This window comes from Dipodomys spectabilis, unplaced genomic scaffold (assembly GCF_019054845.1).
Source record: "Dipodomys spectabilis isolate Male_0828 unplaced genomic scaffold, ASM1905484v1 ptg000353l, whole genome shotgun sequence".
Classification (NCBI taxonomy): Eukaryota; Metazoa; Chordata; class Mammalia; order Rodentia; family Heteromyidae; genus Dipodomys; species Dipodomys spectabilis.
The window spans coordinates 1,238,424-1,263,213 of record NW_024871030.1 but is presented as its reverse complement, the minus strand read 5'-3'; the positions used below and the strand labels follow the sequence as shown (position 1 = coordinate 1,263,213).

Here is a 24,790-nt window from a genome sequence, read left to right as displayed (position 1 = left end):
CCCAAGATGCTGAGGGCTCTGCAGACACTGTCAGCCATTCCTCTTAGATATGGCAGCCACCTGACCACAGAGCCTGGGCTTTTTATGTCTGCCCGCCAACCACCATGGCTGGCCTCCAAGGACTGTCTCTCACTTCTGACCTATTCCTGGCCCAGTGTTGACCAAAAAAAAGAAGGAGCAGGAAGTGGCGCTGTGGCTCAAGTGGTAGAGCACTTGCCTTGAGCTGAAGAGCTGAGGTATAGAGCCCAGGCCCAGAGTTCAAGCCCATGACCAACAAAAAAACAAAAAACCTTTCCCAGGCACTGGTGGCTCACGCCTGTAATCCTAGCTACTCAGGAGGCTGAGATCTGAGGATCATGGTTCAAAGCCAGCCCGGGCAAGAAAGTCCGGGAAACTCTTATCTCCAATAAACCACCAGAAAACCGGAAATGGTGCTATAGCTCAAGTGGTAGAGCGCTAGCCTTGAGCTGAAGAGCTGAGGGACAGTGCTTAGGCCCAGAGTTCAAGCCCTACAGCGACAAAAAAAAAAAAAAAAGAAAGAAAGAAGGAGCATACTTCTTTCCAAGTTTAGAGGCTCTCCATGCACATGTGCAAGCGTACTCACTAAATTTCTAAGCAAGCACATCGAAGTATTGGTTGATTCTTAAAACTGAATCTGCTTGATAGTAGTATTGTACCAGGTTCACCAGTCTGCCCCTTTCCTGATGCATTCACTCTGCCCTTTGCAGAGCAAAAACGCCAATCTTGACCTTTACCACAGGGACAAGAAAATGTTTGTTCACTTATTTGGACTCTGAGCTATAAGGCCTGGGTACACAGAACCAAAGGAGGGACTCTGGCCATGCCCTATAGACCAGAAAGCCTTAGGCACAAAAAGAGACAGACTCCCCTCCAGCCATCTGACCTCACTGGGAACTCTAGCCTATTTCTGCCTTTGGGCAGATCTCAAAGAGGAAAGATGAACAGAATGGACACCTGCTTGGGGTCAACCCTGCTTTATGCCTACCTAGACCAATTCTGAGTCAAGACTCTTGGCATGCATAATGGCCATTGGCTCAGAGTTGCAGCAGAGGCCACTAGTGAGAGCTGAGTGGCCTGAAGCTGCAGTGCCTGAACCCTGCTCCTGGATCCAGGGAGAAGTTTTAGAACATGCAGTCACTTCTCCCTATCTGAAATCCAGGTACAAGGGGGTAGATTGGTCACCCAGAGGTGTGGCCAAGTGACAAAAGACAGGCTCACACAAGGCCTCAATTGCCTCAACACTGTCCTACAACGCAGCCGAGATCATGTGTACAGACAGGACTACAATCACACAGTGTCTTGGATGCCTGTGACAATTCCTGTTTTTTAGGCCATAGCCCAAGCATGGCCAGGCAAAGCCAAAGCCCTTTGGTGCTCTTCAATACACATTATGTTTGGTGGGACCTCTGGTCAGGTGAATCTGGACAGTCATGGTCACCTTCTTGGTGCTAAGATACAAAACAGATGGGAGGACTCCCCTCTCCCCAGTTATGCTGTTCTAAACAAAAAAGTGAGACAGACGGTGGGGCTCTTTGTTTGGAAAAGAACACAGAGTCAAAATAAGAAACAGTACTCATTCAGCCACTCTCCTTCCCTGCCCCAGCCAGTTTTGGATCACCATGTGTGTCTAGCATTGTCCAGAAACAAAATCTCATTTGTCTCTCTAACCTGTACCACTTCTTTGTACTCCATAGGTCTCAGAGTCTCTCCTTCCCACTGTTCAAACTGCAACTTAGGTCGGGCAATGGTAGCTAACACCTACTACTCAGTAGGCTGAGATGTGAGGATTGCAGTTTGAAGCCAGCCCAGGCAGGAAAGTCCATGAGACTCTTATCTCCAGTTAACCAGAAGTGGAAGTGTGGCTCAAAGTGGTAAAGCACTAGCCTTGATCACAAAAGCTCAGGGACAGAACCCAGGCCCTGAGTTCAAGTCTCACAACTGACAAAAGTTAAAAAGTTAAAAAAAGGAAAACTACAACATGGGTCCAAAATTACATACAATATAGTTCCCCTTCTGTTTCAATCTGCCTTATCCCTCCTCCACTCCCATCCTGCTGTCTCTCTGTCTGACTTTTGAGTATTTATTTATATGCATATCTTCAATCTTTCTTCCCCTCACAACCATGTCTAATTTTCTTATTCCTTTATGACCACCAAGAAATCCTCACCTGTTTGCTCCAAAGGAAGACACAGGCAAGATTAGTTTTTCATGATCTTTTCCTAATCTCCTTAAAACCTTACTCGCTCAGGACAAAAACACCACCAACAACAGAAACCCTCCCAACTCAGCTTAAAGGAGGACACTGGCAAATTAAGTCTATGAGAAAATTCTTAGACTGAGAGGCATTTCCCCAGAAGAGAACCCAAACAGCCAGTGCCACCCTGATTGTACCCCTGCCACTTTCCTTACATTAGTCGTTCATGTGACCTTAAGGTCAACCTGGGCTGGGTCAAAGACCCATGAAGATGCTTCTGACCAAAAGCTGTGCTACAGAAGTAGGTTCACTACTGGAATATGAAACTTTGACACCCACCTACATACAAACCTGAGCTGAGCTCGGGGTTCTGGGTATAAGAAGCAGCTTGCCAGCCCCCCATCTCTGTGACCAGGCTCTTCCCACCTACCCTTATGCCCACTAAGGATGATGCTCTCCTTGGGCCAAGGTTCAAGGATTTCACCTCCTTAATATTCCCAGTCTGATTAAAATTGGTGAGACCTACAAGAAACAACCATGTAACTATGCAGGTGAAACCCTGATTACACTATCTCAGGCAGTCAGTTCTTGGTTCCTATGCAGGGGCCACCTCTTAAGGTTAACACTTGAGAGCAGGGGAAGCTCAGGGACAGCATCTAGGCCCTGAGTTTAAGACTCCAGAAACAGAAAAACAAAACAAAACCCATAGATCTGGATGAGATGCAGCAAGACCCTGGTGCCAAGTAGAGGCACCACTAGTCAGCAAAGCCATGCCAGTCATGAGTTCCTGGAAGGGAAATGTGTACAGCAGGGCCCCTGTTGGTTCCAGGATCCCTCTTGTTTAGGATATATGAGTTCCCTCCAAAAAAGAGGAGATGGAGACCAACTGTCCATGTGGTCCGGGAGCCCAAAGTGCAGATGGACTAGGGCCTCAATCCCACCCCCAGATTGGTTTCCACCTGACCACAGACCCTGTGCTTCCTGGGTCCCATTAGCCACTGTAGCTGGCTACCTGTGCTAGTCTCCAGCCTCTGAGGCTTCCTCAGACTAGTTGGATACAGATCGTCACCAACAAGGGCATCCCACAAGCCTCCAAAGACCCTGGACGCCACCAGGAACAACCTCCTTTGTCCCATGGGTGTGTCGCTTCCCTGTGCCCATGTGCACCCCTCTAGTTCTAACACTTGGCGGAACTGCTGGTGGATTCTGTTTCAGAATCCGCTTGATGGCAGTGTTGTACTAGGAATGCCAGCCTTTCCTCCCTCTGATGTGCTCCCTCCACCCTTTGTGGAGCAAAAAAAGCCAACCTTTTCCGCTAGGACTTCAAAGTGGCTTCTTGCCCACTTCAGTTCTCCAAGCTGAGTTCTGTTAAGGACACTGAAGAGTCGTCTTTCTCCCTATATTCGCACAAGAAGGGAGAGGAAAACTGGGGGAGAGAAAGCAGCAAAGACAAGACATGAGCCGGGTCTGGGAAGATGTCCTAGATGAGATTCCAGGGTAACACAGAGGAAGAATAGATGTACCTGTGGTCAGGATCACCAAGCAGGTTATGGGTTCCTGGAAAAGATGGGACTAAATGCAGCAGGGACCTTAGTGGGTCCAAGGCACCAACTTGGTTCCTATCTGACAATTTCCTCAGAAGAAAAGGGGTTGCAGGCTAACTGTCATGTCCACAGAGCCCCAAGACACTCATGGCTCTGAAGACACTACCCACAATCCCTCCCAGACATGGTTGCCATTGTGCTTCCTGTGCCCGCCTACCATCCACTATGGCTGGCTGCCTGGGCTTCTCTTCCACCTGTGAGCTTTGCACAGACCAGGCAAACACCTGTTTGCTCTGCTGCATACTCCCCACACATCCCCATAAACCCTAGACCACTCCAGGATCACCCTCCTTTGTCATGTAGGTTTCCAAGTCTCCAGTGCCCATGCGCGCCATTTTCAGATTTAAGAGAACTCCAGGAAGTGCTGGTGGATTCCGTTTCAGAATCCACTTGATGGCAGTATAGTACCAGAAATGCCAATCTGCCCTCTCTTTGACAAGCGTCTTCCATGTTTTGCAGAGCAAAAAACACCAACTTTTTTTTTTTTTTTTTAACTCTGGGGCTGTACAACCCTGGCACAGAGAAGCCAAGGGGAAACTTTACATCTTTAAGAGGGTTCTTTTTCTGCCATGCCTTAGGCACAGGAGGGAATAGTGCCCCTTCCAGGGATCCTATCCCACTGGACATTCTAACCTACTACCTTTTTCTGTCACAACCTTTGGTAACAGGTCAGGAAGAATAGCAAAGATGGCTGAAGCTCTTTGGTGCTCTTGAGAACAGATCATCTCTTAGTGGTACTGCTGCAGCTCAGGTGGACCTCCATAATCAGATCATGTTCCTGCTGCTGAGACACAAGATAGGGAGAAGGATTCACAAGTTATTGCTGCAAAAGCAGGCAGGCAGTGGACCCTCTGTTTGGTAGATAAGACATTCAAAAGAAGAAATCTTGGAAGTGGCTCTGTGGCTCAAGCAGTAGAGTACTAACCTTGAACTGAAGAGCTGAGGAACAGCACACAGGCCCAGAGCTCAAGCCCCACTACCAACAAAAAATAAATAAAAAATTTAAAAGAATAACAAATATGGGACTATGAAGGTGGCTCCGTGGTAGAGTGCTTACCTCTCATACATGAGGCCCAGGATTTGATTCCTCAGCACCACATAAGCAGAAAAATCCCTACGTGGTGCTGTGGCTTAAGTGGTAGAGTGCTAGCCTTGAGCTGAAGACCTGAGGGACAGTGCCCAGGCCCAGAGTTCAGGCTTCATGATCAACAATAAAGGAAAAAAAAGAAATCTTGTACCTCTTTGGCTGCTCCTGACCTATCTTTGCCAGATTTGGATACCCAAGGGTCTGAGATTCCACAGAAACAAAACCTCCTTCGCCTGTCCACCCTATACCTCTTCCTCAGGCTCAATAGGTCTCAATGTCTCTTGTCCCAGCTGTCTGAAACACAACATAATATGTACTCAAACACTAACTTCAAATACTATCTCCTCTTTCTCTGTCTCTCATTTTCTGTTCTGTGCTCTGTGTGCTCTATGATCTGTGGGGGGGAGGGGAGGGGTGTATGTGGTGTGTGTGCTTGTTTGTCTGTCTCTCTTCTGGGTATTTATACAGATTTCCATTTCTCTTCCGCATCCAATTACAACCCTGCATAACATTTTTTTTTGTCAGTTGTGGGGCTTGAACTCTGGGTCTGGACACTGTCCCTCAGCTCTTCAGCTCAAGGCTAGCACTCTGCCACTTGAGCCACAGTGCCACTTCCGGTTTTCTGATAGTTTATTGGACATAAGAGTCTCACAGACTTTCCTGCTCTTTAGTAGCTAGGATTACAGGCTTGAGCCACTAGTGCCTGGCTGGTGATTTTTATTCTCTCAGAATGATCAAAAGCCCCCTGCCGACTCACTCCAAACTAGGACACAGGTTGGAGAATTCCTAACAGACTGAGAAGCATTGGAACAGAATGAAAGAACACAGGTATAATATCTGATACAACCAAGAAACAAGCACCATAGCTGCAGAGCCATGCCCCTGCCTCCTTGCCCAACCCTAGTCCTTAAAGTGACCTAAAGGTCAACCTGGATAGGGCCAAATGTTCAGTGAGGCTCCTCTGACCAAAAGCTATGGTGCAGAAAGAGGTTCACTACTACAACTTTAGGACTTTTTGACTTTGGCCCCTGCCCACCTACCTGAGCTTAGCACAATCTGCTGTGCATAGGAAACTGCCAACTAGCCACTAGGCTGACCACTTTGTCCCCTGGAACTTTCTGGAACATACTCATGTACACAAAGGATGCTCTCCCTGGGTGAGGTCTTGAGGATATCATGTCCTATGTATTTCCACTTTGATAGCACTCGTTGAGGCTTACAAGGAACAAACACATAACCCTTCAGTTCAAACCTTGAATACACTGACTCAGATGTTCAGTTGGTGGGAGCTTCAGCCGAGCCATTTCCTTCTGAACACTATTCTTGTATCGGCCTGGCCACAGACAGGACCAGGGACCCCCAGTCTACAAGAGATACCCACAAAAGGAAACAACTTCCAGGCAACCTGAGATATACCCTAGTATTAGAGTGCACTCCCAGTATGCCTACAGACTTTGTGCTGATGTACTCCCAGGGAGGGAGGGAAGTATAGAAGAATTGGGTTGGGAGAAGGGGAAGGGTCTCCCTAATAGAATGAATAAACAAGGGCAGCTAGTTAAGATGCCATTAATCAAGCACAATAATCCAGCCATGGCTTCCTGGAAGGGATGGGGCTGTGTTGAGCAGGGCTCCTCTTTGGTCCAGGGACTCTCCTTGGTTCTGGGATACCATCTTGGTTCCCATTTGCCAGATTCCTCAGGGAAAAAAAAAAAAGGTGGAGGCCGGCTGTTCAGGTAGTTGCAGAGCCAGAGAAGCTCAGTACTCTACAGACACTGCCCAGAATTCCTCCCAGACGTGGCTGCCACCTGACCATATACACTATGCATCCTGTGCATAGCTGGGCTTGTCTCCTGTCTCTGATGCCTCCTTAGTACAGTTGGACACAGGACGGCTTAGCCAAGGGCTCCCCACACACCTCCAGGAACCCCAGATCCCTCCAGGGACCCTCCTTTGTCCTGCCTGTCACTAGTGCCCCGTGTCCATGGGTGCCCCTTCAAGCTCTAAGAGAGCTTGCGGAAGTGTTAACAGATTCCATTTCTGAAGGCACTTGATGGCAGTGTTGTATCAGAAATGACAACCTGCCCTTCCTGCCCTGTGCTGCTCCCTGTGCCCTTTGCTGAGCAAACAAACACCAACCTTTTCTAATAGGACTTCAAAATGGCTGCTCACCCACTTCTTGGCTGCACAGTACTAGAACACAGAACTAAAGCAGAGCTTTTGATTCTACCCTTCAGGCCAGGGACTCTGGAGGGTCTTCTGAATGCCCATGTTAGGCACAAAAGGGGAAAGGCTCTCCCTCCAGGAATCCCAGACCACTCTGGGCTCTACCCTATGCTTTTCCTGGCTCTGCCCTCAGGCAGAGGTCAGAGAAATCCCTGCCCACCTGGACCTATTCTGATGGGCCTTCTCATAGGACTCTTAGCATGCATCATGGCCACTGGCTCAGGATTACAACATAGGTCATCAGGGACAGCTCAGAATGGCTTGAAACTGCAGTGCCTCAACCCTGCTCCTTCTGCAGGGAACAGCACTAGTGTGTGCAATCACTCCTCCCTACTTGAAAGAAATCAAGGTACAAGACTTGGCAGGGATAGGTAGGTCACCTAGAGAGCCAGATGTCAGAGGACAGACCCATTGTCCCAAGTCCCAGCTGAAGTCTTGATAAGATAGAGTGAAAATTCATGCATAGTCCTGGATGCTTGTGACAATGTATGTGTTGTAGGCCAGTGACAGCTGTGGATAGGCAAGGCTGTAGCCCTTTGGTAATCTGGTGCACAGACTGTTGTTCCATGTGACCTAAGGTCAGGTGGACATGCATAGTGGTGGTTCAATGTTGCTCTCATCACATCATGAGCAAGGTATTCCAGAAGGGCCAAGTCTCCAAATGCAGTCACCTTACCTGCCATTGCTAAGAGTGAGGATGTGGGTGGTAGGGTGAGATGAGAGGTAGGTCTGGCATATGCTGAGCACAGGAGAACTAGGAGAGATAGCAAAGGAACTGTCCAGAGATTGCAGGGGCCCGGCTTTAAAGTCAGGAGAACCATTTTGTCCTAGACTCTACTGCAATCTGCCTTGCCAGAGACAGGGCCAGGATCGGCAGTACACAAGGGGATACAGACAGAAGGGGACAAGTTACTTTTGCAAGCCTAGAGTGATGCACAGTACTAGACTGAAATGCCAGTAGGGCTAAGGCCCTTGTGCACCTGCATTTCAAAGGATGGTCTAGAAGAAACAAAAAAAAAGGAAGAATTCAGGCACTGGTGGCTCATACCTAGCTACTCAAGAAGCTGAGATCTGAGGATCGCGGTTCTAAACCAGCCTGGGCAGAAATGTCTGTGAGGCTCTTATCTCCAATTAGCCACCAGAAAACCTAAGTGGAGATGTGGCTCCACTTAAGTGGAGAGCACTATCCTTGAACAGAAAATCTCAGTGACAGCACCAAGATCCTGAGTTCAAGCCCCAAGATGACCACAATGACGATGATGACAAAGATGAAGATGATGATGATGACGAGGAGGAGGAGAAGGAGGAGGAAGAGGAGGAGGAGGAGGAGGAGGAAGAAGAGGAGGAGGAGGAACAGGGAAGAGGAGGAAGGAGGAAGAGGAGGAGGAGGAAGAAGAAGAAGAAGAAGAAGAAGAAGAAGAAGAAGAAGAAGAAGAAGAAGAAGAAGAAGAAGAAGAAGAAGAAGAAGAAGAAGAAGAGAGAAAGAGAGAAAGAAAGAAAGAAAGAAAGAAAGAAAGAAAGAAAGAAAGAAAGAAAGAAAGAAAGAAAGAAAGAAAGAAAAGAAGGATTTCTTGGAAGGGATTGCCTGAATACCTAGGCAGCCAGAAGTGCTCAGAATGCCAAGAGAGTCATGGGTTCCTGAAAGGATAGTTGTGTACAGCAGGGACCCTCTTGCGTCTAAGGATCCTGACCTGTTTGAGATCTACCTGTTGCCCAGAAGAACCAATACCCCCAAAATGCTGAGGGCAGACACTGCCAGCAACTCCTCTCAGACATAGCCACCACCTGACAAGAGCCTGTGCTTCCTGTGCCCCCATGAGAGCCACCACGGCTGGCCTTCTGAGCTTATCTCTAGCCTCTCACCCTTCCATGGTCCAGTAGTTGACAAGTTGTCTCTGCCAAGGACCCTTGGACCCTCCAGGGGAACCATCCTTTGTCCTGTGGGTTCACAGTGCCCTGTGGACATGTGGGGCCTCTTACAGTTGTAACCACACACAAGGAAGTGCTGGTGGATTCTGAAAACTGAACCTGCTTGATGGCAGTGTTGTACCAGGAATACCAACCTGTCTTTCCGGCCCTGCTGTGCTCCCTCCACCCTTTGTAGAGCAAAAAAATGGCAACTTTTCCACTAGGACTCCAAAATGGTTGCTCACTCACTTAGGCTCTGGTCTGCACAGCCTGGATAGACAGACACCAAGAAGGGACATTGGCTCTGCATTGCAGGCCAAGGACTCTGGATGGTACTCTTTCTCCCTCCTTAGGCACAAGAAGGAAAGGCTTCCTCTCTAGGTATCCCACCCCAACTGGGGCTCTAACCTACCCTTTCCCTAGCTCCGCCCTTGGACAGAGATCAGAAAATAAAGTTGGACAGAATGCAACTGGTTTTGGCCAATCCTGCTGCCTGCCCACCTAGATCAATTCTGACTTAGACCTTCTCTCAGGACTCTTGGTGTGCATCATGAACACTGGTAGAGGGTCACAGTAGAGTCCATCCTAGGTGTCAAAAGGTGTCCTGAAACTGCCTTCATTTCTGTGAAAGAATCAAAGATGTACTCCTATTCCATGAGCTCACCCACACTGGACTTCTGTGTACATGGTACTTGCCCCCAAGTGGGCAGGTAGATGCCACATGGCAGGTATCTCCCCTACCCTCTCCTCTACCTCCTAATTCTGGGCCTCGATTTAATTGCTTCCCATCTCTTAAAACAAGTGTTGGAGGAGATAAGTGCAGACACATGGATAGTTAGGCCACCTTTCTAGTGTTGGGTCACATGGAAGTTGGGAGGAACCACAATTCATCTGCAAAGACAAGCTTCTGAAGCCTGGGGTGTGAAGACAAAATAAGATCCATGGGGCTTGTTAGCAGCTGCTGCCTTCCAACAAATGGTTTTAAACCTCCAGGTGATTTTTTAAAAAGAATTTCTTTCAATAATGGGGCTTGGCAACTCCATTTGTAATAGCCCCACAAAAAATAAAATACCTAGGAATTAACTTAACTAAAGAAGTGAAGGACCTCTATGATGAAAACTTTAAAATCTTGAAAAAGGAAATCAACACAGAACTTAAAAAATGGCAAAACCTCCCATGCTCCTGGATTGGAAAGATTAACATCGTGAAAATGGCAATACTCCCCAAGGCTATCTACAAATTCAACGCAATACCTATCAAAATTCCACCCTCATTCTTCAAGGAAATAGAAGAGGCAATCCAAAAATTCATATGGAACAATAAAAGACCCCGAATAGCAAAAACACTCCTCAACGGAAAGAACACTGCTGGAGGAATATCAGTACCAAATTTCAAACTCTACTATAAAGCCATAGTAATCAAAACAGCTTGGTATTGGCATAAGAACAGACCTCAGGACCAATGGAATAGAATTGAAAACCCAGAAATGAACCTACAGACCTATAGCCATCTAATCTTCGATAAGGGAGCTAAAACAATAGAATGGAAGACAGACAGCCTCTTCAGTAAATGGTGCTGGCAAAACTGGTTAACTACATGTAGAAAACTAAAGCTAGATCCTTATATATCACCCTGCACCAGAATCAACTCCAAATGGATCAAAGACCTTGAACTCAAAGCAGACACTCTGAAAACATTACAGGATGGAATAGGAGAAACCCTGGGTCTCCTTGGCACAGGCCGAAATTTTCTGAATAAAGACCCGGAAACACAACAAATCAAAGAAAGGCTGGACAAATGGGATTGTATAAGGTTGCAGAGCTTCTGCAGGGCAAATGACATAGCTAGCAAGATCAATAGAAAGCCCACGGACTGGGAGAAGATCTTTACTAGCCATACAACGGACAAGGGTCTCATATCTAAAATATACTTGGAACTCAAAAAATTAAACCACCCAACAACAAATCCTCAAAGAAACAACTGCCCAATAAGTAAGTGGGCGAAAGACTTAAAGAGAAGCTTCTCTGAAGAAGAAAGAAGGATGGCCAATAGACACATGAAGAAATGTTCAACATCCCTAGCCATAAAAGAAATGCAAATCAAAACAACATTGAGATATCACCTCACTCCAGTTAGAACAGCAAAAATCAAGAACTCTAACAACAACAGATGCTGGAGGGGATGTGGACAGAAAGGAACCTTACTTCATTGTTGGTGGGAATGTAAACTTGTTCAACCACTTTGGAAAGCAGTATGGAGGTTCCTCAAAAGACTCCACATAGAGCTCCCCAATGACCCAGCAATCCCACTTTTGGGCATTTACCCAAATGATCACAAACAAGGCCACACTAAAGCTACCAGCACAACTATGTTTATTGCAGCATTATTTACCATAGCTAAGACATGGAACCAACCCAGATGCCCCTCAGTAGATGAATGGATCAAGAAGATGTGGTATATATACACAATGGAATTCTATGCCTCCATCAGAAAGAATGACATTTCCCCATTTGTTAGGAAATGGAAAGGCTTGGAAAAAATTATATTAAGTGAAGTAAGCCAGGCCCAAAGAAACATAGGTCCCATGGTTTCCCTTATTTGCAATATCTAGTATAGGTATGAGTCAAGCGGAAAAAGTCAAATAATGTGATGTTAGGAAAACGAAACCTCAAATATGTATTTTAATGTTTTTGTTTCTTTCATGCATGTGTTTCTAACGCATTTATAATATTATCTCTTTGTTGCTTTGTATGTCCCTCCCCCACAGTGTAACCCCCGCCTTCACTATATTTGATGTCAGTATAACATGTGGAGGAGATGGGGACAAACAAGTCGTTTAAGGATTCAGGTGGACCTGTTGCAACAATGAGAAGTACAAAATGTCATGTCAAAACCAGCTTTACAATGTCGGGGGGGGGGGGGGGGGGGGAGGGGTGGTATGATTGGGTGGGAGGGAGGGGGGAGGCTGGGAAGGGAGGTGAAGGGTAAACAAAGGAGGAGGCTGCAATGCTTGGTAAGAAATGTATGCATTATCCTGCCCATGTAATTGTAACCCCTCTGTACAGTATGTTCTCAAATAAAATAAAATTAAATTAAAAAAAAAAAAAAAATAATGGGGCTTGGGATCAGCCTGGTATTAGGCCATGTTCACAGAATATAAGGCTTTCTGCCTCATCCCAGTATCACCAAGGGACTAGAAAAAAAGTTCAATTCTCCAGAATACTGGGGATGGAGAACCAAGCCCAGGCAACTGAGACAATGCACCATTAGTCAGTCATGCCAGCCATTCATGGGTCCTGGAAGGGATGGGGCTGTCTGCAGCAGAGATCCTCCTGGGTCCAGGGACCCACTTGCTTCCCACTTGCCAATTTCTCCAGAGAAAAAGGGGGCTGAAGGCCAACTGATCACGTGATCGCAGAGCGTGAAGATGCTGAGGGCTCTGCAGACCCTGCCTGAAATCCCTCCCAGACATGGCCACAGCACAGAATCTCTGCCTGCCTGCAGCTATCCTAGCTGGCCACTTGGGCTTGTCTCCTGCCTCTGAGGCTTCCTCAACCCAAAGAACACAGGTCAGCTCCATCATGAGTGCCCCACATGCCTCCTGGGAACCAATCCTCTACAAGAGCCTTCCTTTGTCCTGTGGTAACCAGAATCCCTTGTATATATGCCTAGCCAAAGTGTTGGCCGATTCCATTTCTGTATCCGCTTGACAGTGTTGTACCAAGAATACCATTCTCCCCTTCCCCCGGATTTGCTCCCTCCACCCTTTGCAAGGCAAAAAAATGTCAATTTTTTTTAACTCTGGGGCTGCATAGCCCTGGCACAGGGAACCTAAGCAGAGACTACATCTTGCCTGGAGGGTCCTTTTCTGCCTGCCTTAGGCACACCAGGGAAGGGCGCCCCTCTAGAGATCCCACCCCACTGGACATTATATGCTACTACCCTTTTTCTGGCACAATCTTTGGTAACAGGTCAGAAAGGAAAAATGGGCAAAATGCATAGTGGGTTGGGCCAATCCTGCAATCTGCTTGCTTGGACCAATTCTGACTCAGCCCTTCTCTAAGGACTCAGAGTCCATAAAGACCGCTAGCTCAGGGTTGTAGCAGAGTCCACTGGTGAGAACTCAGAGTAGCCTGTGCCTATCTCCAGGGAGAAGTTCTGTTCTAGCACAGGAAGTCAAGTTTCCCTACCTAAAATCCAGGCAAAAGGATGGGCAGGCATAAGTAGGTCACCTAGAGAGGCAGCCAAGGGGCAGAGGACAGGCTCATGCCCCGTCTCTGCTGGTTTAACACAGTTCCAAGTCCCTGCTGAAGTCTTAGGGATAGACAAGAGTGAAAATGCCTAGTGTCCTGGATGTTTGTGAGAACCCCTGTGTTGTAGGCTGGAGCTTGATCTTGGACAGGTAAGGCCGAAGTGATTTGGTGCAGTTGTGTACAGATCATCACTGTGTGTGACCTTCGGTCAGGTGGACCTGGGCAATCACAGCCATTTTTCTATTGCTGAGACACAGTACAGATAGGATTTCCCAAGTTATGTTTTAAAATAAGCAAGTGGAGGGTACCTGTGTTCTGGAAACAGTAAAAAGTCAAAACAAGAAACACAGTACCCCCTCAGCCATTCCTGCTCTACCCCAGCCACTTTTGGATTACCACATATCTGGATTTGCCTAGAAACAAAACCTCATTTGTGTGTACATCTTGTATGCCTATTTCACACTCTATAGGTCTCAAATCTCGTCCTCCAACTGTCCAAACTACAGGAGATTCAAACTCTCACTCTACCTCCCTCTGTCCTCTGTCTCTCTCCTCCTCTCTGCCCTGCGCACGCTCGCTCGCTCCCTCCCTCCCTCCCTCCCTTCCTCCCTCCCTCCCTCCTTCCCTCCCTCCCTCCCCTCTTTCCATAGAGATTTCCATTTCTGTTTCTCGTCCCCTTACAACCTTGTCTATCTTTCTTATTCCCTTAAGACCACCCAGAACTTCTTATAGGCTTCCTCAGAGGACATCAAAGATGGAAGGCTGTGGGAGAATTGCTAACAGATCCAGAGGCTTTTCCTCAGAATGAGAGAACTTACTCTCAATATACACAAGAACTCCAACAACCAGCTCTACAGCTACTGTGTCTGTGTCCCTCCCCACCCTAGCCCTTCAAGTTCAAATTGAGTTGGGCCAAAGACCTGGTGATGTTCCTCCGACAAAAACCTATGCAGGTTCACTACAATATTAGTACCCAATAACTTACTTTGATTTGACCACAGGGTACTGTGCACAATAAACTGTTTGCTAGCCCATGGACCACCTGACCTCTGTGAACTGGTGCCTGTAGCTCATCGTCACACACACTAAGGATGATCTCCCATGGCCAGGGGACATTCTCAGTCTCACAGAATGTCGTGAGGCCTACAAGAATTGGCTAACCCTCCAGCTCAAACCTGAGTGCACTGTCTCATGTGTTCAGTTGGTCGCAACTGTGCAGGGCCATTACCTAAGATGACTCAGTATGGCTCTCCTTTTACCATGGACAAGGGAACAGACATAAAGGACAAGTCACCAACTTCAGTTGCCTCTGGTCTGCCCTTGCTGACAGTGGGATTGGGGATGGGGCAAGGGGGGGGGGGGGGCAGTGGTGAAAAATAATCAGGCCTGGCATGTACTAAGAACCCAAGAACCTAGACAGATAACAGAGAAACTGCCAGGATTTTGTAGAGGCCGCTCTTCCACACATGAGTCCTGCATCTACACAGGGTTCCAATGTGAAGATGGCCATTTCCTCCTGGTTACTCTTTGTATATCTGCATGGCCAGAGACAGGGCCTGAATTTCTTGTCCAAAGGTAACACTCATGGAAGAAAACAGAATTCCATAGGCCAGAAATTGTACTAGACCAACTTTCCAGCACTCTTAAGACATTTGTGTTGAATTTTCAGTTCTGCTAGTGCAGAAAAGAAGCAAAGGAAAAAAAAATTTAGCCTGGCTTCTATAGTTCTCACCTGTAGTCCTAGCTACACAGGACTAGTTCAAAGCTAGCCCCTGTAGGAAAGTCCACATGACTCTTTATCTCCAATTAACCCACAAAAGCTAGAAGTGGAGCTGTGGTTTAAGTGGTGGAGCTCTAGCCTAAAGAACACAAACAAAAAGCTCAGGGACTGCACCCAACTCCTGAGTTCAAGCCCCAGGACCAGCAAATTTAAAAACAACAACAACAACAGCAAAACCAAAAACACACAAAAAACAAGATTTCCTGGATACAGTGCAGCAAGACCTAGGCACCAAGTCTCATCTGAAGTCTAGGAAACCAATTCCATAGGATTTGCCAGTTTCCCCCAAAGCGGAGACCAAGTTTCATGCAGTCCCAAAACCAAAAATTTTGAGGGCTCTGCAAACACTGCCAACCATCACTCCCAAACATGGCTGCCACCAACTACAGAGCCTTCCTTTGTCCCACCACCCAACCACCATGGCTGACCAACAGGGCTTGTCTCCAGCCTTTGTTCCTTAACAGAGAAGGCAAAATACAGTAGGTTGCACTAAGGGCTTACTACACACTTCTCAGGACCCCAAAACTTTCCAGGGACACCCTCCTTTGTCCTGCTCATTCCCTAAGTACCTTGTGCGCATGTCCGCTCTTTCCAGGTTTTGAGACTTCCTGGAAGTGCTGGTGAATTCAGTTTCAGAATCCGCTTGATGGCAGTGTTGTACCAGGAATTCCAGCCCCATTGTCACTGGGTGCGCTCCCTCCACCCTTTGTGTAACAAAAAACACCAACCTTTTCCACTAGGACTTCAATATAGCTGCTTAGCTACTTGGGACCTGAACTGCACAAAGAGCCAAGGAGGGAGGACTTTGGCGTTGAGTCACAGGCCAGGGACTTTGCAGGGTCCTCTTTCCACATGCCACAGGCATGCCAGAGCCAAGGCTGAAGACCACTGGTGCTCTTGAGCACAGATCATCTCTTGGTGGAACAGCTGTTCAGGTAGACCTGAACAATTAGGCCATCTTCCTGGTGCTGAGACTCAAGATGTGAGAGGATTTGCCTCCGGTTGTCCTGTCAAGGCAGGCAGGCTGTTGGGGCCCTCTGTTGTGTAGATAAAACAGTCAAAACAAGAAATCTAGTAACCTCTCAACTACTCCTGCTCTATCCTTGCAAGATTTGGAACCTCAAGTGTCTGAGACTGCACAGAAATAAAACCTGCACCCTTCCCCAGGCTTCATGGGTCTTAAAGTTTCTTCTAAATGTCTAAAACACAAAATGAATGCACACTCACAAACATTAGCTCCTTCTCTTTGCCTGTCTGTCTGTCTGTCTGTCTGTTTCTATCTCTATTCTGCTTTATCTTTGTATGTGTCTGTCTCTTTTCTGGGAGTTTATGTAGATTTTCATTTTTCTTTATCACTCACTTACAATGCTGCTTAACATCATTATTTCCTCAGAACCATCAAATACACCTTGCAAAATCTCTCCAAGCTAGGACACAGGCAAGGGAAGGTTATAGGAGAATTCCTAACAGACTGAGAAACGTTGCCCCAGAATGTGAGAATACAGTTACTATATCTACAGAACCCAGAAACCAGCACCATAGCTACTGCCCCATACCTGAAACTCAACCTATTCCTTCAAATGACCAACAGTCAACCTGAATTGGGACAAATATCCAGTGAGGCTCCTCTGACCAAAAACTATGGTACAGGAGGTTCACTAGTGGACTTTGAACTTTGGCCAAACCCAATGATCTAAGCCTAGCATAGGGTTCTGGGCACAAACAGCTGCCTGCCAGTCCCTGGACTGACCACCTGAGTTTGGTGACCAGGAGCTTCCTGAACCATGCTAATGCACATAAAGGATGCTCTTCCTGGATAAGGGCCGAAGGATGTCAGGTTCATGTTAAGGCCCACAAAGAACACCCAACCCTTCAGCTCAAACCCTAAGTACACTGACTCACATGTTCAGTTGACGATATCTATGTAGGAGCCACTCCCTAAAGTAGCTCAATGTTGTTTCATCACACCATTGGCAAGGGGATCCAGAAGGGACAAGCCTTGAAACATATTCACCTGTGACCATCCATTGCTGAAAATGAGCATGGGATAGAGAGAAAGGCTAGAGAGCATTCAGGCCTGGCATGTGCTCAGCACAGGAAAACATGGAGAGATGCAGAGCAAATGTCAGAGTTTGCAGGGGACCCCCACTCTTCCACACGGGGGTGCTGTAGCTAAATAGAGCTTCAATGTCAGGAGGGCTATTTCCTTCTGGATACTATTCCAATATCTGACTGACCACATTGTGGTTCTTGTTTGACTCTGGGTTGCCTCCAGAATGGAGGCCCTCACAGCATGTTTTCTTTTTTGTTCTTTTTTTTTTTTTGCCAGTTGTGGGGCCTGACCTCTGGGCCTGGGCTCTGTCCCTCAACTCTTCAGCTCAAGGCTAGCGCTCTACCACCTCAGCCACGACACCACTTCCAGCCTTTTCTGCTTATGTGTTGTGAAGGAATCGAATCCAGGGCCTCATGCATGCGAGGCAAACACTCTACCACTGAGCGACCTTCCCAGCCCCAAGCATGTTTTCTTTTACAGCATTATAAAAAAACCTCCCACCTGTCACGTATCTCAGCATTCAAAGGTGGCCACCTTTGTCTATGTCTACCTGACCTTAGGTAACACAGAACAATAGTCTGTGCACCAGTGTACCAAAGGGCTATACTCTTGCCTATCCACAGCTGTCACTGGCCTACAAAATATAAGTTGTCAAAAGCATCCAGGACTATGTCTGATTTTCACCCTATCTTATCCAAGACCTTAGCTGGGACTTAGGAAATGTTGAGCTAACCTAGAGTAGCACAAGCCTCTCCTCTGACATCAGGCTCCTTTGCCTGCTGAGCCTTGTGCTTGATTTCTATTGAGTAGGGAGGAGTGACTGCACCTGCTAACACTGTTCCCTGCAGAGGGAAGTAGGGTTGAGGCACAGCAGCTTCAGAACATTCTGAGCTGTCATTACTGGCCTGTGCTACAACCCTGAGTTGATGGCCATGATGCATGCTAAAAGTCCTCTGAGAAGGCCCATTATAATTGGTCCAGATCCCTTCTTGGCCTTTTGGCTAAGATCAAGTGCAGAATCAGTCCAGGTAGGCAGGGTTTTCCCTAACCTGTGTCTGAGGGCAGAGCCAGGAAAAGCTTAGGAAGGGGAGCCTTTCCCGTTTCACGCCTACCATGGGCATTCAGAGTCCTGGCCTGCAGGGTAGAACCAAAACACCTGGGGCTGGGAAGGTGGCTCAGTGGTAGAGCACTTGCCTTGCATGTCTGAGGCCCTGGGTTCAATTCCTCAGCACCACATAAGAAAAAAAAGAAAAAAGCTGGAAGTGGCACTGTAGCTCAAGTGGTAGAGCGCTAGCCTTGAGCTGAAGAGCTGAGGGACAGCACCCAGGCCCAGAGTTCAGGCCCCACGACCGGACCCCAAAAAAAGAAAAAAGAACCAAAACACCTGCTTTAGTTCTGTGGTCCAGTGCTTTGCAACCAAGAGTCTAAGAGGGGGAGCAGCCATTTTGAAGTCCTAATAGAAAAGGTTGGTGCTTTTTTGCTCAGCAAAGAGCAGGAGGGAACAGGACAGGGCAGGAAGGGCAGGTTGTCATTCTTGGGCTATAACACTGCCATCAAGCGCATTCAGAAATGGAATCCACTAACACTCCTGCAAGCTCTCTTAGAGCCTGAAGGGGAGCACATGTGCTCAGGGGACTAGAGACCGGCTGGACCAAGGAGGGTAACCTTGGAGGGATCTGGGGTCTCGGGAGGTATATGGGGAGCCCTTGGCTGAGCTGACCTGTGTCCGACTGGACTAAAGAAGCATTAGATAGAAACAGAAAACAAGCCAAGCAGACAGCTACTGCAGCTATTAGGCCACAGGATGCTGTGTCTGCGGTCAGGTGGCAGCCATGTCTGGGAGGAATTCTGAGTAGTGTACGCAGAGCCCTGAGTACTTCTGGCTCTCTGACCATCTAACAGCTGACCTCCATCTTTTTTTTTTTTTTCCTGAGGTATCCGGCAGATGGGAACCAAGATGGCATCCCAGAATCAAGGAGGATCCCTGCTCAATACAACCTATCCCTTCTAGGAAGCCATGGCTGGAATATTATGCCTGATTAGTGGCATCTAAACCAGCTGCCTTTGTTTCTGCATTGTGTCAGCCACTACTACTCAACCCTAGCAGCAAGTCCTGACCCTTGGGGATTCTGTTTCGGTGACCCAGGAACAAAATCTTTTTTGTTTTTTTTTTGTTTTGTTTTGTTTTTTAATTTAATTTTATTTGTGAACATACTGTACAGAGGAGTTACAGTTACATGGGCAGGATAATGTGTACATTTCTTACCAAGCATTGCAGCCTCCTCCTTTGTTTACCCTTCACATCCCTTCCCAGCCTCCCCCCTCCCCCCCTAATCCCAATCCTTCTCCTTCCTCCCCCCCTCAGCCCCCCCCCCCCCAACATTGTAAAGTTCGTTTTGGACATGACAACTTGTACTTCTCATTGTTGCAACAGGTACACCTGTATTTTTAAACGACTTGTTTTTCCCCATCTCCTCCACAAGTTATACTGACATCAAATATAGTGAAAGCAAGGGTTATACTGTGGGGGAGGGACATACAAAGCAACAAAGAGATAATCTTATAAATGTGTTAGAAACACATGCATGAAAAAAAAAAAAAAAAAGAAACACATGCATGAAAGAAAAAAACATTAAAATACACATCTAAGGGTTCATTTTCCTGACATCACATTATCTGACCTTTTCCGCTTGACTCATACATATACTAGATATTACAAATTGTCTGTCTACCCTACACCTCTTTCACAGGCTCCAGTAAGCTGTGTGTCTCTCACCAACTATTCAAAACACACATGCCTGTGTACACACACACACACACACACACACACACATACACACACACACACACACACACACACACACACACACACACACACACACAGAGTCCTTCCTTTTCTGTTTCTCTCTCCATTTCTCTGTGTGTCTCTCTGTGAGTCTCTTTCTACTGGATATTTGTGCTGCCTTCCATGTTCCCTTAATGAACCCTTCAAAACCTACCTATGCTTTCTATTTTCTCAGGCCTTTAAGAACCCCTTGCCTACTTCATCAAATGACGTGACAGAGGGAAGGCTGGGGGAGAATTCCTATCATACAGAAAGACATTTCCTCAAAAGGATCAAACATTGTCCCAATACCAGCAAGAAGTAGGGATACAACTATTATGTCCCTGACTCCCTCTTCACCCCAGGCCTTCTAGTGACCCAATGTTCAACCTGCATTGGGCCAAAGACCAGGTTTGGCCTCTGATAGGTGCAGGTTTACTACTGAACTTTGAAACTTTGCCATCCACCAATTCCCATCCACCAACCTGAGCTGAGCACAGGATGCAAGGCACAGGAAAGGTCCATGACCTGGCGCTTCCCATCACATCATCAGGCCCAATAAAGATGTTCTCCCTAGACAGGGCTCCAGGAGGCCACTTCCTAGATAATTTTAGTCTTCAGTGCACTTGGTGAGACCTACAAGAAAGAACCATGTAACTATCCAGCTGAAACCCTGAGTGTACTGCTTCAGGCATTCAGTTGGTGACACCTGTGCAGGGCCACTCACTAAAGTGACTCAATGTTGCTCTCATCATATCATGGGCAAGGCATTCCAGAAGGGACAAGTCCCCAAATGCAGTTGCCTCTGACCTACCATTGCTAAGAGTGGGAATATAGGTGGTGGGATAAGGTGAGAGGTAGGCCTGGCATATGCTAAGCACAGGAGAACCAGGAGAAATGGCAAAACAACTGTCCAGATACTGCAGGGACCCTTCTCTTCCAAAGGTGGCATATATCCACAGAAGGCTTAAGTCAGGAGAGCCATTTCTTCCTGGACTCTACTCCTGTGAAAGACAGTGCCTGGATCCTCAGCCCACAGCAGTCACATAGAGAAGGGGATAAGTTACTTCTCCGGGGCCAGAGTGCTGCCTACTACAAGACCAAGTTCCCAGCATTGATAAAGCCTTTGTGCAGCTGCATTCCAACTACTGGTGTAGAAGAAGTTAAGATAAAGCCAGGCGCTAGTGGCTCATACCTGTAATCCTAGCTACTTAGGAGGCTGAGATTTAGGAATCTCAGTTCAAAGCCAGGGAGGGCAGGAAAGTCCATGAGACTCTTACCTCCAGTTAACGATGAGAAAACCAGAAGTGGAGCTGTGGCTCAAAGTGGTAGAGCACTATCTTTGAGCAGAAAATTTCAAGTTTAAGCCCCATGTCTGCCAAAAAAGTAAAAGAAGGAAAAGAAAAGAACAAAACAAAAAATGATCTCTTGGATGGCATGCCAGAATATCGAGGTAGCCAGGAATAGGCCAAGGATGGCAAGACCATCATGGGTTCCTGAAAGGTAGCTCTGTGCAGCAGGGACCTTCCTGCTTGGGATCTGCCTGTGGCCCAGAAGAAAAGGGATGGAGGCAAACTATCCTGGTGGACCAAAAACCCCAAGATGCTGAGGGCTCTGCAGACACTGCCAGCAATTCCTCCCAGACACAGAGCACAGAGCCTGTGCTTCCTGTGCCCCCATGAAAGCTACCATGTCTCGCCTTGTGAGCTTATCTCTAGCCTCTCACCCTTCCATGGCCAAGGGTTCTCCACAGTCTACCAAGACCCTGACCTCTTCAGGAGCACTCTACTTTGTCCTGCAGTATCAGAGTTTCCTGTATGCATGCGTCCTCCCCAGTTCTATCCACCCACGGAGAAGTGTTGCTGGATTCTGAAAATTGAACCCACTCAATGGCAGTGTTGTACCAGGTATGCTAACCTTCCTGCCCTGCTGTGTTCCCTCCACCCTTCATAAAGCAAAAAACATCAAACTTTCCTACTAGGAACCTTGGTTCCTACAGCTGTGGATAGGCAAGGCTGTAGCCCTTTGGTGCTCTGGTGCACAGAATATTGTTCCATGTGACCTAAGGTCAGGTGGACATGCATAGTGAATAGACATGAATTTTCCTACAGCCTTCCCTGTAGGCAAGGGTCTCTTTATATATATTTGTGAAAAGACTGTACAGAGGGGTTACAGTTACATAACTAAGGTAATGAGTACATTTCCTACTGAGCATTGCTACCTCCTTTGTTTTTCCCCTACCATCCCTTCCTACCCCACCTCCCCAACTCCTCTCTCTCCCCCTACAAGTTGTAAAGTTCATTTCAGCATAGTGTCTTGTACATCTCATTGTTACAATGGGTTAACCTGTATCCTTATTTCAGCATTTTGTTATTTCCCTTCCCTTCCCCAAATTAGAAAAATATATATACAAGATGCAGGGCATCAAAATCAAATATAATGAAAACAGGGTTTATACCATGGGAGAAGAACACACAAAAGAAACCAAAAAATCACATAGTACATTATAAATACGTTGAAAACAATATCAAGCAAGAAAAAAAAAACACTTGTATCCCTATTTTGGGGTTCATTTCACTTAACATCATCTTCTATGGTCATAGCTTTTGACCTTTTCTGTTTGTCCTAGACATATACTAGTTATTGCAAATAAAGGAACCTATGTTTCTTTGGGCCTGGTTTACATCATTTAATTTTTTTTTCCAAGTCTTTCCATTTCCTAACAAATGGGGCAGTGTCATTTTTCTGATGGAGGCATAGAATTCCACTGTATATACATACAACATTTTCTTGATCTATTCATCTACTGAGGGGCATCTGGGTTGGTTCCATATCTTAGCTATGGTAAATAATGCTGTAATAAACATAGTTGTGCTGATGGCTTTAGTATGGCCTTGTTTGTGATCCTTTGGGTAAATGCCCAAAAGTGGGATTGCTGGGTCACAGGGGAGCTCTATGTGGAGTCTTTTGAGGAACCTCTATACTGCTTTTCAAAGTGGTTGGACAAGTTCACACTCGCACCAATGCAGTAGTGTTCCCTTTTGACCACATCCCCTCCGGCATCTGTAGTTACTAGATTTCTTGATTATAGCCATTCTAACTGGGGTGAGGTAGAATCTCAATGTTGTTTTGATTTGCATAAAACTGCAAAGCTTCTGCATGGCAAAGGACATAGCTAGCAAGATCAATAGAAAGCCTACGGATTGGGAGACCTTCACTAGCCATTCAATGGACAAAGGTCTCATATCTAAAATATACTTAGAACTCAAAAAATTAAATCCCCCAACAACAAATCTCAAAGAAACAACTGCCCAATTAATAAGTGGGCTAAAGACTTAAAGAGAACTTCTCTGAAGAGGAAATAAGAATGGCCAATAGAGGGGCTGGGAAGGTGGCTCAGTGGTAGAGCGCTTGCCTTGCATGCTCGAGGCCCTGGGTTCGATTCCTCAGCACCACATAAGCAAAAAGAAAAAAGCTGGAAGTGGCGCTGTGGCTCAAGTGGTAGAGCACTAGCCTTGAGCTGAAGAGCTGAGGGATAGCGCCCAGGCCCAGAGTTCAGGCCCCACGACCGGACTCCCCCACAAAAAAAAAAAAAAAATGGCCAATAGACACATGAAGAAATGCTCAACTTCTCTGGCCATAAAATAAATGCAAATCAAGGCAAGGGTTTCTTTACGGCCTGATGAAATAGGAAATGTGGGGCAGTTTACCAGCAGTTCATAAAAAGTGGATGGAAATCTGCAAAAACACCCCAGATCCAAACAGAGATATAGTACAGAGAAACAGAGAGAAACACACACAGAGGCAAAAAAAAAAAAAAGTGTATGTGTGTGTGTATGCATACAGATGTGTGTTTTGGATAGTCAGAGAAAGACACACCAAGTCCAATGGATCCTGTGAAAGGGGTGAAGGGTTGACAGAAAAACAAGGTTTTATGTTTGGGCAAGCCCAAACAGAATCCCCAAGGGGATTCTGATGCCAGGGTGGGGCAGCAATGGCTCTAAGGATACAGGGGTTCTCGTTTGACCCTAGGTTGTCTCCAGTACTTAGGCCCTCACAACATGCATGCTTTTATAGCATTACCATCCCTATGCTCCCATCTGTCATGTGTCTCAGCACCCAAAGGTAGCTACCACTACCACCTGACCTTTGGTCACATGGAACAATATTCTGTGCACCAGAGCACCAAAGGGCTATAGCTCTCATTGGCCTACAACACATAAATTGTCACAAACATCCAGAAATGTATCTGAATTTTACCTTATGTTAAAGACGACTTCATGTGAGACATGGAACAGTCAATGTTGAGCCAGCCTAGGCTAGCATGAACCTGTCTTCTGACATATCCCTGCCACTCTGGGTGACTTATCTATCCCTATGCAGCCTTGAGCCAGATTTTGTGTGGCCAGGAGCGACTTAGTGTGCTAGGGATGTTCCCTGGAAACAGCAACAGGGTTCAAGCGTTGCAGCTGAGGGCCCTTCTGAGCTCTCACTGGTGGCCTGTGCTACAACCCTGAGCCAGTGGCCATGATGCATGCTAAGAATCCTGAGAAAAGGCCCAAGTAAGAATTGGTCCAAGGGCAAAGCCAAAGAAATGTTAGGGCAGAACCTGGGGTGGGATGGGATGCCTGGAGTGGGAGCCTTTCCCTTCTTGTACCTAATTCAAGCAGAAAGAAGACTCCCCAAAGTCCCTAGCCAACAAGGTCCAGCTAAAATCCCTACATTGGTTCTGTGTTCCTGTGCTGTGCAGCCCAGAAACCAAGTGGATAAGTAGCCATTTTGAAGTCCTAGAAGAAAAGAATGGCGTTTTTTTGCTGTACAAAGGGTGGAGGGAGCACATCAG

The 24,790-nt window shown here is 46.8% G+C and overlaps 1 long non-coding RNA gene across 1 annotated transcript in view; it reads right to left on the bottom strand.

Annotated features, from left to right (window-relative positions):
• Positions 1-20,463: 20,463 nt before the first annotated feature.
• The window catches only part of LOC122095487, a 39,112-nt gene continuing 34,785 nt past the window's right edge, over positions 20,464-24,790 (bottom strand). Inside the window, exon 3 of the long non-coding RNA XR_006145153.1 lies at positions 20,464-20,583. This is a non-coding gene — a long non-coding RNA (uncharacterized LOC122095487). The remainder of the gene's footprint in view (positions 20,584-24,790) is intronic.